This window comes from Protopterus annectens, chromosome 4.part1, assembly GCF_019279795.1.
Source record: "Protopterus annectens isolate FY-2018-M chromosome 4.part1, PAN1.0, whole genome shotgun sequence".
NCBI classification, from domain to species: domain Eukaryota; kingdom Metazoa; phylum Chordata; order Ceratodontiformes; family Protopteridae; genus Protopterus; species Protopterus annectens.
The window spans coordinates 817,757,232-817,770,879 of record NC_056734.1 but is presented as its reverse complement, the minus strand read 5'-3'; the positions used below and the strand labels follow the sequence as shown (position 1 = coordinate 817,770,879).

Genomic DNA, 13,648 nt, shown 5'->3' with positions numbered 1-13,648 from the left:
GCCTCCCAGTCATGTGGCCCAAGCCAGTGCAGTAGCTTTGCGGCAGCAAATCAGGCATAGGTGGTCCATCTGTGATGTGAACCTTCTCTCCACCACAGATTGGAATAGGCAGCATATCAGAAGTGCCTTAATAGCTGCTTTGCTGACAACTCTGCCGTCTGCTTTTTCCTCCCTGGGAACAGCTCTTGCCCCATGAGAAATTAGTGGGCCAGTTGATTGTGAGGAGCTGGTCTGCAACTACTGGAGTGCAAAAAAAAAATACATCACTAATAAAATAATGGCCCTTGGTGAACCAAAACAGTAACCATTCACTGACTGCTAACCTCCATAATAGCAGAGGAGGATATATACAAGTTTTGTTCTTTTAGGCATTAATCTTTTTCAAACTTTCCTCTTTAACTAGAGCTTCCATTTTAAGTCTGATGAGGTTTGAGAAGGGTAAGAGAAGTGCTACAAGTAACGTTGGACTATAGAGCAGTCCATTAGGGTTTGTTTAGGGAAAGTCTTGTTTGTTTGTGTCTTTCGGCTTTTCCCGGTTAGGGGTCGCCACAGCAGAACCTCCGGTCTGCTAATGATTGGCAGTTGATTTTTACATACCGGCTTGCCAGGCCTGACGCACAACCTTCAACGAAGGTATGCCCATTCACGCACGTCTCCACACAGAAGACGCTCTAGCTGAGAATTGAACCGGACAGCGTCTTACTGTGAGGGGAAAGTCTTGTAATTCAGGTGTTTTTCATTATAGTCTAGTTTTTAGTTGCATTTTTGGATCATTTGAAGAGCTGTGATGATGCAAATTAAGGATAAGCCTTCTACATTCGCATGTAGAAAGCAGTTTGTCTTCACACTTGGTACTGTTTTAGCTGCATTCAAGTGAGGGTTTTTCATTATATGTGACATGACGTATTTGCATGATAAATGAGCTCCTGTTGGGCATGGGGTGCATTTTCTACTTGGAGGTCTATGATGTCAAGTAAAAGGTATGATTGCACAGGCTGCCAGTCCAGGAGTTTGCAACTCACAGAAACCTCCATTTCTGCCATCATGCTCCAGCAGTGCTATGATTGGATCTGGAGGTTTCTGACAGTAGTGAATATTCTCTGTGTTCCCTGAAGTGATGGGCATATAGTGCAAACAAATATTCAACATAAAGCAAGAAATGAGTTGTTGATCCAGGAATTGGCTCCAAGATGCATGATCACAAGTTCTTCTGAGACCTTCATACTAATATAGGCTGTAAATTATACTGAAGGAGCAGCTTTATCTTGCTTCTGTCAAGCATAGTCTTTAAGCATTCACCTTTTTGATACCACAACTTTGTCATCTGATAACTCTGCAAGGTATATCCATTTTTTCCACATTTGATGTTGATGATGCTTCCTGTTCATGTGAACTAAAAAAAAAAATAGCAGGCATGTTTTGTCTTAATTTATGCTGCCACTTCTTTTCTGCAGTATATCAAACCCCTTGTGGTGTTGTGTGATGTTCCTGCTGTGTTTGTTTCATAAGTTATAGGTTCATAGGCAAGTACTAGGCTTTTTGGCAAGGCTTAAAATGGCCCTAGAGGGAAATCTCCCTTTTTCCTGCTTGAATTAACTTATCCCATTTGGTTACAAATTGGCCTTATCCATCACATGGTGGTTAATTTTATTGACATTTGATTACTGGAAAAGTCCAACTGGGCAGAAGCCCATTTTCAGCAGATGCCTGGGGAGAAAAACTCAAAATTATTACAAAACATTTAAGAACAATAATTATACAATCTTCAAAAAGTAAAACAAAAACATCTGCAGTTTAAATTACTAACAATGTAAACATAATATAAAAATATTGGTTAAGAAACAATATAAGGTATATGACAGGCATTTAATATTTAGAGAAATTTTAGACAATTTGTATAGAATTATTACCTCCTATTAAGAATAACTGAAGTCATGCCATAGATAATTTGAGGGGACCCATGCATGGGATAAAGCATTTAGAAACTGCCTCTGTCCATTAGTAGTACAGGGGACAGTCCTGGGGTAAATTTTCTGTTTCCCATCTGTGGATCCAAGTTGCACTTGATTATGAACAGGGATGAACTCTTATGTGGATCGGGAGTCTCTTCTACTGCAGTATCCTCTGTGAGATATACCTGCCTTGTCAAACCTTTTTGTTGATGCAGAAGAGGTTTAGACCCCTAGACGGAGTATTTCTGACATTTAGTTGCTGATGTCCAGTAAATACATCAGTATTGGGCCGGAGGATGCTTTGTATGTCGGGCACCTGTCACCTCTTAGTCTGTAGGATACAGTGTGTATAGTAAAAGGGTTTTGAGTCTGTCCATGTAGGGCATTTTGTTTAGGACTTTTATCCTTTTAGTAAGATGCATCTGTGGGTGATCCAGTTGCATGCGTCTGGACAGATGCATGCGAAAGGGGCATTATATTCAATGATTGCCCTAATGAGAGCTGAGTAAAGAGGGACAATGACATCCATAGATCTAGATACAGTCCCATTGTTTAAAGCTGTGCAGTGTTAGACTTGCAATAATGGACACATGTTGGTCAACAGTTGAGTCACTGTCCACATAAATTCTCAAATCCTGAAGAACTCTGTCAACTCTTAGGGGTGTATTGTTAATGTGGTAGCTCCCTGGGTTGGAGGACTTCCCAAAGGATACAATAATGCATTTTTTGGAATTTAGTTTCTGTGATTTTGGCACCATTTATTTGGGACAGACATTCTTGCAGTCATTTTGGGGATTCAGTGACTGCTCCTAGCTTGCAGTCATCTGCACACTGTCAGCAAGCACCCTTTTGTATTGGGTTTTACTTCAGAAAAGTAGATGCCAAACAGGAGAGGTTCCAGCACAGAAACCCAGGGGACTTCACTTTCAACTGTGTCCTATCTGTGAGCCAGTTGGCAATGCAGTGGATAAATGTAGGGGTGTATTCCCAGTTTTCGCTTTTCTGTGCCTGAGTGGAGAATTGTCAAAAGCTTTGGCCACATCAGGGTATATGGCGTGTACCATTCTGCCTTTGTCCATTGGCTTCCTTTTCCTTTTAAAAAAAAAATCCTCAACAGATTAAGCATGACCAGTCCCTGGCTAATCCAAGCTGAGGCTAGTCCAGTGTTTAAAGGTTCCCTATGTCCTGATTAATTTTGTGATAATTCTTCCCATGGCTTTACATATGAAGCTTCCAGGCTAATGGGTCTGTGGAAAGTCATAACTTATGCAGAGGAGTGGTACTGTTCTCCATTCACTTGGTATAAAACCCATATGGAAGCAAACTGAATGGTATGGCAATGCATCCAGGAATATTGTTGGGACCCTTTAATGTAGTATTTTTAGCTTTTGATGGCACATTCAGGACTTGGTCTTGTGTGATAACTTGAGTCAAGTCAGTTTTAGGTATATGTTGAGGGACAGAGCTGGAGGGGAAAGAGGGTAATGGAACTAAATTTATCAGCCAGTAGGTTAGCTGTATATTTAGCCTCAGTATGGGGAGCATTGTTTCCAGTCCACTTGGTGAATTGCTGCATTGTGCTTTTGAGATTAAGAACATAACTAAAAAAATGCCTTGTGATTGTCTTTGGCTTGGGTAGCTGTTTTAGCATCAAAGTTAACTTTTGTGGGTTTTAAGCTCCTGAATTGGTTGTTTCAGTGAGAAGGGCTCTAACACTCTGTGAACACTACTACTCTTACTTTTGGTCAGAATTTTTTTTCCTTTTATTTTAAGTTTGTTGATATGGCTCCACCATGTGGGTTTTTTCTGGGGTTTGTCTGCATTTGTTCCAATGGAGTACAGCTGCATCTCTTAAGCTCTGTACATGATGGTATAGTGTTGGCATCCATTTCTTTGTGTTCAGTGGAGTTAACTGGGTTTGAAGGGGATGTATAGCTTGCCACTGTATCACTTAAGAGCTAATAGCTTGCCTTAAAGAAATTTCTAGAGTTGCCTTGGGTGAAAGGGATTTCTGCTTTCAGTTTTATTACAGAGGAGACTGCTTTATGGTCGGACCCAACAAGTGATGATGCACAACGAATGGTGCAAGCTGAGTGACGTCTCCAGGTGTTTCTGCAGTTACCTCCTACTGTGCCTCTAGGCGTCAAATAATTGCCGTTCAGATTTGCATTAATAATTCCAAAACCATGTTACATACAAGGTATCAGAAAAATTCATCTTGAAGCATACATGATGGCAAACACAATTGTATTGATATCACCTCTGTCAATGGGTATTTGTTAAAAATATAAGGTGGTAACTTCATTTTATAAATGCTTAAGCCACGCCCACTTGGAGTTAAAGGTACACACTCAAAAGAGCTCTACTGGAGGGAATGTAGGTACAAGATGCTTACTAATTGTTCCATGGCATTTGTATTGACAGAGTTCAGGAATCTCTGTGCTTCTGCACTAGTGGTGGTGTAGGCTTCCCAGTCTATAGTTAATCACCTAGGAAAATGGTATCTGGTTTAATTCTGAGTGATTCTAGTTCCTGTAGATAGGCATTGTGGCTTTCTTGTGACATGGAGGGAGTTCTTTAGCTAGCTAATGTATGCAATGGGACATTTCTGATGGTTATTTGGACGTAACAAAGCTCTAGTACATCATGCTGCTTACCAGCCTTGATGCGAGTCTCCTCTGGATGTTTGAGACGCCACCACCTTTTTCCCCCCTTCCTGCACAGTAGCTGGTCTAAACGTGTAACTTGTTATAGCCCTACACGACTGTTCGCTATTTGAAATGCCTCAGTCACTTCACAGACATTAATGTCTTCCAGAATGCAAAGGACTTGTAGGGAGTGGAGTTTTTCTGTTTTATATTTCTTAAATTTAAGATTTCTTCATTCCTTACTTTGCATTTTTTTTCTACTTGTCATGTTTTAAGTAGTTCTCTGTCATCCCTGTTAATTTTCATCCTTTGTATCATGGTCCTTTGATATGTTTGTCTCCCTTCAGCAAAAAGAAACTGTGTAATGTCTTTTATATAAACCTTAAGAACTGGTCCCAATACTCACCCCCTGTGGACTCCAGATATTACAGATTTCCTGACTGAAATCACCATTGCAGTATTCTTAACATGAGGGTTATTGTCCACTGATGGATGGCTGGGGTATTAAAGCTTTACCTTCCTTAGGGCGTACACCAGATTGACCTCAGCTCATATGCATCAGTGTATATAGGCAGACATTTGAGTACTTTAGACTGTCTTGCCGTCACCCCAAACACAGATCGTGAATCTGTTGGACTGACTTCATTGGTACAGTTACTTCACTTTTTTCTTTCAGATAGGTGCCCTTTTGGGAGCCTTCCTTTTTCAAGTACTTTGATTGTGTAGATCACTTTTGCTGGATGCCGTCTTGGAGGGTAAGTTCGAGACTGGTAGACAGACCAGTAGAGGGACTTGCACAATAAGTCTCTCTTGTTTAGACCCACACACTGCTACAAAACATGTTCCATCTGCCAGTCTTTTGTCCCTTAAACCTGGAATGCCTTGCCAAAAAATACAACGCTACAATCCTCCAAAAGTCTCTTCAAAAAAAAAAACCTCAGAGTATCTCAAATTGAACTGGCATGCCCATGTACCAACCCAGATTAAGTTATAAAACAATAGCATAATCAGTAATTATCTAACTATATCACCATGTTATGTATCCAATCTTGTAATTGCGTCTGTCCATGAGAACTGTGAGTCCCTACTAGGGACTGTGAGTTACTATCTTACTTGTAATTGTCTCTGTCCATGAGAACTGAGAGTCACTACTAGGGAACACTTCTAAACCAATGTACATAAGGGTATATTACAACTTTTTTATATATTCTATTTGTTTTCTAACTTATTGTGTAACCTTTTGTATGTTTGACTATGTGGAGCTTTTCTCCACGGTCCTCCACTGAAAATGGACATGTATCCAGTCAGACTGTCCTGGTAAACAAATGTAAAATAAATTAAGTCAAGGCTTTCTTCCCTTAACACACACCTTGAAACTCTGCATCTGAAGTGCCTGGCCCTTGTCAAAGTGGCATAATCCCCTGTATCTGGCATTGCCCTTCTGCCCAAGAAACTCAAAAGACCCTGAGACGACTCATAACCTTGCACTTCTGAGCCAGAGGTACCTGTTGAGGTTACAGAACCTGCAGCCTATCAGATACCCTCTCAATTGCCTGCTACTGAAACTAAGTCTGAGGCTGGTATGGTCCTGGTGTCTTGCAGGAGGTGGATGCCTTGAACAAACCACATCTCTTTATTTGAGAGGGCTATCATAGAGCACCTCAAATCCTTGTCAGGGAAGAGGTTTGTGGTATTCTGATCCTCTAAGACTATTTCATGCAGACGTCACACCAAAAAGGGAAATCGGAAAACTAGGCATGTAACCTCCCCTACATTTTCCAAAGAAAAAATGGATGGACGGACTTACAGGGCTTATTTAAGGCAGTCCACACCATAAAACCTCCTTCCTACTTGCCAGAGCTGTCACTGGCCATACAACAGACACACACTAGATTCCTCTTCCTCTGAGGAGGAACAGATTTGGATTACTCAGATGCATTCCCCAGAACATCTTTTCTTGGTTGAAAGGGATTCCCTCCCTCCTGACTTGTTTATTAAGGAGACCTCATTTGGAGAAACCATTTGGAACCTGATGAGGCATTTTGAATTACTATCAAAGCAAATTTCCAATGTTTAAAGGAGATGCTATAGTCTCATGGAAATGGGCACTCCAGCCCCTCTCCAGTCCATCCAGTACTTGATGTGTATCTGGACACCTTTCAGTCTACATCTTCAACTCCTGATTCTTAACCACCAGCAGTTAAAAAGATGAGACAGATTCTACAAGATGACTGAGAACCCTGTATCTGACCCTGCTTTGCTGTCTGTCATCTGATAAGCCTTCTAAACTTCTCCCCAGTGTTGATGCCCTTCTCACTGACAACCCAAAACCAAGAGATGAATTCTGCACCAAGAAAACAATATAATCAAACAGTGTGACCTGGTCCACCAGGAAAGCCAGAAATGAAAGGCAGCTGATAGTAGTTATAAAAAACACATGGAGCTTTAATGACTAAACAAAATAAATGAATAAAATCTACATAGCATCCAGTAGTTGAGCACTTTCGTCCGGTAAGTTGCAACAAGGATATGTCCTTCTGTTCTCAAGTTGCAGTATTCTTAGTGAGGGATTCTTAGCCTCAGGTGACTCGAACGTCTGCTCCTATACAAAAACTTAAGCCTGGTTGCTGTTGGTGCATGGGATGTCACATGCAGCTCCATAAACCAGGAGCCTTAAATGTGACGTCTGCAAACAGACCTCAGAACTTTTCTGCCACAGTCAAACATCAGAGTGATTGAATCAGTCCTGTACTTATCAAGACGTATACCAAGTATCAAGACGTCTAAAGCTAGTATCCCATTGGGGAGCCTTTCAATTTCTTTTCCTTGAACTTGGTTTGCTTGTTCCTCTTTAGCTGGCATCTGCTAAGAAGGGTAAATGGCGGTACGGATGTCAAATTCCACATAGACACCCATAACTTTTCTTCTTTTGTCTAGGCTGGGAACACGACCATACTGCCTGTGACATTTGCCAGTCCCATCCCTTCTTCCCATCCTTCAGCTAGGTCCCCTTCAAATCTTCACAGACAACACCACAGTCATGTGGTACATTAACAAACTGGGAGGAGACCAAGTCCTATGTCCTCTGCAGGCTAGCAATCTGGATTTGGGACCTAGCCTCCCAAAACAACTTATCTTTGCAGGTAGCCTACATTCCATCCCAGGAGAACCACCAGGTGGATGCTTTCAGCAGATTATCTTCGCTGCATCACGAGTGGATGTTAAAAAGAGGTGTTTTTCTAGACATTGTCCACCAGTGGGGCACACACCAAATAATTTGTTTGCCTCCCCCAGAACAGACAAATGAAAAAAAATGTTGTACCAAGAGAGTGGACACCATGATTTCATGGAAGGGATGGTTTCTGTATTCCTTTCCCCCCTTCCCTCTCATTCATAAGGTCCTTCTGAAGATCAGGAGGGACATGCCAAAAATCTTGCTGGTGACTCCTTATTGGCCAAGGCAGCATTGGTTCCCCCTACTACTATCCACTGCCAAGGGCAAACAGAAGGTGGAACTACTCACACAGCAGAGGGGAACACTCATCCACCCTCAACTGGAGATGCTTTGTCTAACACTCTGGGTGATGAATTTTTAATACCCTTAAGACACTGCAACTCTGAGGATGTGTTTTCGGTCCTGAGGGAGGCCAGGAAACCTAAAACAAGGAGATCCGACATTTTAAAATGGTAAAGATTCTCCAAATAGTGCCCCCAAAGACATAGGGATCCTTTTCTAGTGGATGTCCCTCTAGTCTTAGCTTGTGTGTGAACTTATCCAGGCAGACCTTTCATACTACTCGGTGAAAGTCCACCTGTCTGCAATCTCTGCCTCCTTACCCTTAGACCCTCGTCTACTCGTCAGGTTAGATGTTAAATAGATGTTCTTCGTGTTTCACTGTTGCAGTCATTACATTTGGGTAATCTGCTGGCAGGTTGCCCTCAGTCGGCCCTAATTCCAAAGTCTTGGGTCCTGCGTCGGTTGCTGTCTCCTCTTCCATGACGTCAGATAGTCAGGGGTATAAAACATGCAGCCAATGCCATTTTCTTTAGTCTTTCTTGCCGCGCGGTGCCCGAAGCAGAAGCATTTTGCAAGTGCCGGTCTGCCGACTACAGAAATATTCGCATTTGAGTTTCAGAACCGAAGTCTTCAATAAAGCTAAGTACCCCATTGGGAAACTTTTTTCTTGCTTTTTACCAATGTCAGAAAAAGTTATTTGTATTACTTGTGGGAAGCAAATGCCTCATAAGGATTTCCATTTATACTGTAGTCCTTGCCTAGGCCCTGACCACAACGTGCCTGGCTGTTGGTTTTGTGCTAGATTTCACCAACACACTATTAAGCGTCTGTATATTTTTGCATCTAAGTATTTTAGAAACAGATTTAACTACCCAGAGATGTCGTCTGATAGCAATCAGACTACCGGAGTACATAAAAAAAACGCAAAGAAAAGGACAGAGAAAGGCAGTAGAGATCCAAAACCGATGATGAAGCTTCTCCTAAGCCAGTCGCCGGTACTCAGTGAGGCGCATTCGCAGCCCGTGATACCTGCTACCTTCGAGTCACAGGCCTCTACCGACACCCATGTGGAGTCTGGCATGCCGCAAGATACTCAGGGTATTGGACCGACGGATGCATCTCCCTTGTATGGGTCTGGAGCCGCTGAGCAGACACCAGCTTCTGAGGGTGTATTCAGACCTCAACATTTTTATATCAAACCGACGAAAGCTGCAAAACCAAAGGCAAAGACACCTTCAAAAACTAAAAAAACTATGCCTGAGCCACGTGCACAGGCCTCTATGCCTAAAAAACAGATGATCAAAATGGCTGAAGACCTGATTACCTTGATCAAGGGTACCCATCCCCCTCCAGATAAGAGGCCTAGGCAAGACGCTGAATCTTCAGATCGGGTTTCTATTTCTTCTGATTCCTCTTCTGATCAGGAATTATCTTTACCTCCCTATGAGGATTCTGATGCTGAGGAGTCTATTCCATCTGCATCTCCTCCTGAGGATTATTTATTTGGAGAAACCTTGCATACTTTGAGAGAGCATTTTGACTGGGAGAGTCGAGACTTCTCAGAATCAAAAAAGAGGCTCAGGGATTTCCTCCTCCTCCCTCAGCACAAGCCTTTAGCCATTCCCCCTGTGTTGGACATTGTGGATGATGTTTTTTCACAGTCAAGCCTGACCCCTGACTCTTTACCTCCGGCTCCCAGTAAGCCTGACGGGTATTACAGGATCCCTGACTCTCATAAATTTTTATTTAGAAACCCTGCTGCTGATCCTGAAACTATTTTACAGGGTCCAAAGGGAGTTAAGGCCTCAACAGCAAAAAACCCTACCCCCTCCGGATATTCAAGGGCGCTGGACAGCTGGGGGGGGTTTATACATCTGCAACCTTGGCAATTAGGGCCTTAAAACTGTCAATTCCATATGCTTAAGTACCAACAACATGTTATGGGATTGCTGAAACAGAAAATGATGTTGATTTCAGAATGTGCAGAAAATTAGGAATTGCAGGAATTATTGCATGCAACTGAACAGGGTTGGAAAGTATACTTTGCAATGTGGTTTTGATTCTTTAGAGGCCTCCTGCAGGGCCGCAGTTACAGGATCTGTGATTAGGAGGCATGCCTGGTTAAAGGAACAAAATTTGCCTGATCATGTTAAAGCTAAATTGCTAGGTGCACCTTTACAGCATGATTCTCTGTTTGGTATTAAGGCAGAAGAGGTTTTAAAGAAAACTGAAGACAAAGCTAAGTCTATGCAAACTGTTAAAGATTTCTTGCAAGTGCAGCCACCTAGATTCAGCAGACACTGGCCTACAAAAAATTGGTCCTTTCCTTTGTCAGACAGAGCTCAAAGGTGCAAATCCAGATGCCCTAAGGGTTCCAGGTACCAGGCTCAAGACTTGTACAGGTCAAAGCAATGGGGCGCATCCACCTCCAAATCTGGGGGAAATAAAGTGCAAACCTACAGAAAGCAACCCTAATGACTTCCCTCTGCCTACACCAAATACTTATCTGTTGGCAGCACCCATGGGGGGGGGGATTAGCACTTTTTGCTCAAAATTGGCAATTAATAACCCAGGACAAATGGGTACTCAACATTGTATCACAGGGATACAGATTCCATTTCCACACTCTGCCATTGACAAATGGCTGGCCAGACCTGCCAAAAAAACAATGGGCAGAGGCACAAACTGGTTACGTCCCTCATGGATATGGGGGCCATTCAGACAGTACCAGAACAGGAAAAAGTACAAGGTTTACTCAAGACTGTTTTTGGTACCCAGAAAGGACAAGGCCTGGCGGCCAATACTGGATTTATCGATTTTGAACACATACCTGGACATTCCAAAATTCAAAATGCTCACCTTGCAACAGCTTCTGCCCATGCTGGGCAAGAATGCTTGGCTGGTGACTTTAGACTTAAGAGGCATACCTGCATGTCCCAATAAGGCAGTCGTGCAGAAGATACCTCCGATTCAAGGCTGGCTTAATGCATTACCAATTCTCTGCACTGCCCTTTGGCTTATCTACTGCACCCAGGGTCTTTACAAAGTTCCTGGCACCAGTAATTGCATTTTGCAGACAAAGAAGTATTGAAATATATCCTTACTTGGACGACTGTCTCATTCAAGCAGAGAACAAAGACACTCTTCTACAACACCTGGCGTTTGTGAAAAGGCTTCTAGCATGCCTAGGGTACACAATAAAGGAAAAGAAATCACAAATGGTACCCTCTCAAAAGATAACATTCCTGGTTGCAAGCTTGCATACAACTGCCAGATGGCTTACCTCACGCCAGACAAAACAAAGGCAACTGACTATTTACTTCAAACTGATGGCAACAAAAACCCAGTCTTCTGCAAGACAAATTCTGCAGGCTCTGGGCTTCATGGCATCCTGCATCCTACTAATTCCATATGCAAGACTGCATATGAGGAAACTGCAATGGTACCTGAAAAGTTTATGGAGTCAACATTCACATAGTCTGGAAACAATGATTCCTCTTATCCCCTGCCTGCAACAAGAGTTTCTATGGTGGGCAAAGGCCTGTCACCAAAATATGGGATGGCCTTTCACTCTACCCCCTGCCAGCCAAACCTTAACACTCATCAGATTATGCCTAGGGGGCCCACATGGCAAGAAGATGCATTCAGGGCATATGGGCACCAAATCAAATGCATCTGCATATCAACCAGAAAGAGATGCTAGCTGTTCAAAATGCCCTAACAGCTTTCAAGGACTTACTTCATCCAGGGCAACTACAGATAGACGGACAACATCACAGTCATGTGGTATATAAACAAGCAAGGGGGGCACACACTTTTACCCCCTTTGCAGATTAGCCATGGCACTGTGGAACACAGCTTTAACCTATCAAATAAATCTTCAAGCTCAATTCCTGCCAGGAAAACAGAACACTTTGGCAGACTAAGCAGAAACCACATGGATCCTCAAGAGTGGAAACTAAATCCATAAGTATTCATCACAACCGAGAAATGGGGAAGCCCAGACATAGATTTATTTGCCTCTCCTCAAAATGATCAATTGAAAAGATTCTGCACAAGGACTTATCACAGACAAGCATGGAAAGTGGACGCCCTGTCCTTCCGTTGGAAAAAAGTCAGTTTACGCCTTCCCTCCTCTGCCTCTTCTACCCAAGGTCCTCCTAAAAGTCAGGCAAGAGAAGCCAAAAATGATATTAATTGCCCCGGACTGGCCCCGCCAATGCTGGTACCCAGTCCTAAGGAACTTGTCTCAGTACCCAGCTTGGACCTTGCCTCAAAGACTACAACTACTGTCGCAGCAAAACAATCCGATCCTGCACAATCAACTACAGACTCTGAACCTGTCAGCATGGCTAAATCATATGAACGACACCTCTCAGTAAAGCTGTGATAGATGTAATTTTGGAAGCCAGAAGGCCTAGTACTAGAAAATGTTATGCTGACAAATGTAAGAGATTCTGTGCTTGGAATCAAGCACAAGGGACTGATACAGCAGAACCACATATTCCTCAGATATTACAATACTTAACTGAGATGCTTGACAAAGGCCTATCTTTCTCATCAATCAAAATCCATGCCTCTGCCATTTCGGCTCATTACAGTACAGAGCCACCAATCTTTTCTCATCCTTTACTAAAGCAGTATCTTAGAGGAGCCAAAAACCTAAGGCCTCCTAGAAGATCACCATTACCTGCATGGGACCTCAATTATGTGTTGGAAAAGCTCACCCTGCCTCCATTTGAACCAGCCGCTACCACTGATATAAAGTTCTCATCATGGAAGACAGCTCTGCTACTAGCAATTACTTCAGCAAGAAGAGTTTGAGCTACAGGCCCTCATGGCTGTAGAGCCTTTTATCATATTTTACCCAGACAGGGTGTCTCTGAGAACAAATCCTTTTATGCCTAAGGTGGTTTCCAGTGTGGCCCTTAACCAAACAATTCATCTGCCAACTTTCTATCCAAAGCCACAGAACAAAGAGGATAGAATTCTGCATTCCTTGGACATACACAGGCAGCTAAGATTCTACTTGAGCAGCACAAAAGCTCTAAGAAAAACTGAGCAATTACTAGTATCATATACTGCAGGATCAGAAGGAAAGGCCATCTCAAAGCAGACAGTTTCAAAGTGGATAAGCCACTGCATCCGTTTCTGCTACTTACACCATGGTAAATCTGTGCCCAGGGGCATTAGGTCTTATTCCACCAGGGCTGCAACTACTTCAGCAGCCTTTCTCAGAGAAAGATATCAAAGGTATTCTAGAGGCTGTTACTTGGAGTTCTGTTCACACCTTTACAAAGCATTACCATTTGCCTTTCTACTCTAATCCAGGGCAGACTTTGCCACTGTAGTACTGCAGGGCCTTATAGCCGCACCTAATGCTGTTTAGCTCCAGCCTCCCAACCATAGCTTTGGGATTCTACCCAAATGTAATGACTGCAACAGTGAAACACGAAGAACATAGTACAGTTGTGTACACTTACCATAAATGTAGATGTTCGAGTGTATTCACTGTTGCAGTCCAGGTTACC

At 42.8% G+C, this 13,648-nt stretch overlaps 1 protein-coding gene and 1 non-coding gene across 3 annotated transcripts in view; both read left to right on the top strand.

Moving 5' to 3' along the window:
• ATG16L1 (autophagy related 16 like 1) overlaps positions 1-13,648 on the top strand; it is a 1,009,779-nt gene that overhangs the window by 479,925 nt on the left and 516,206 nt on the right. The gene's annotated exons all lie outside the window — the stretch shown is intronic.
• Positions 959-1,218, top strand: LOC122801458. The gene has a single exon (XR_006364734.1).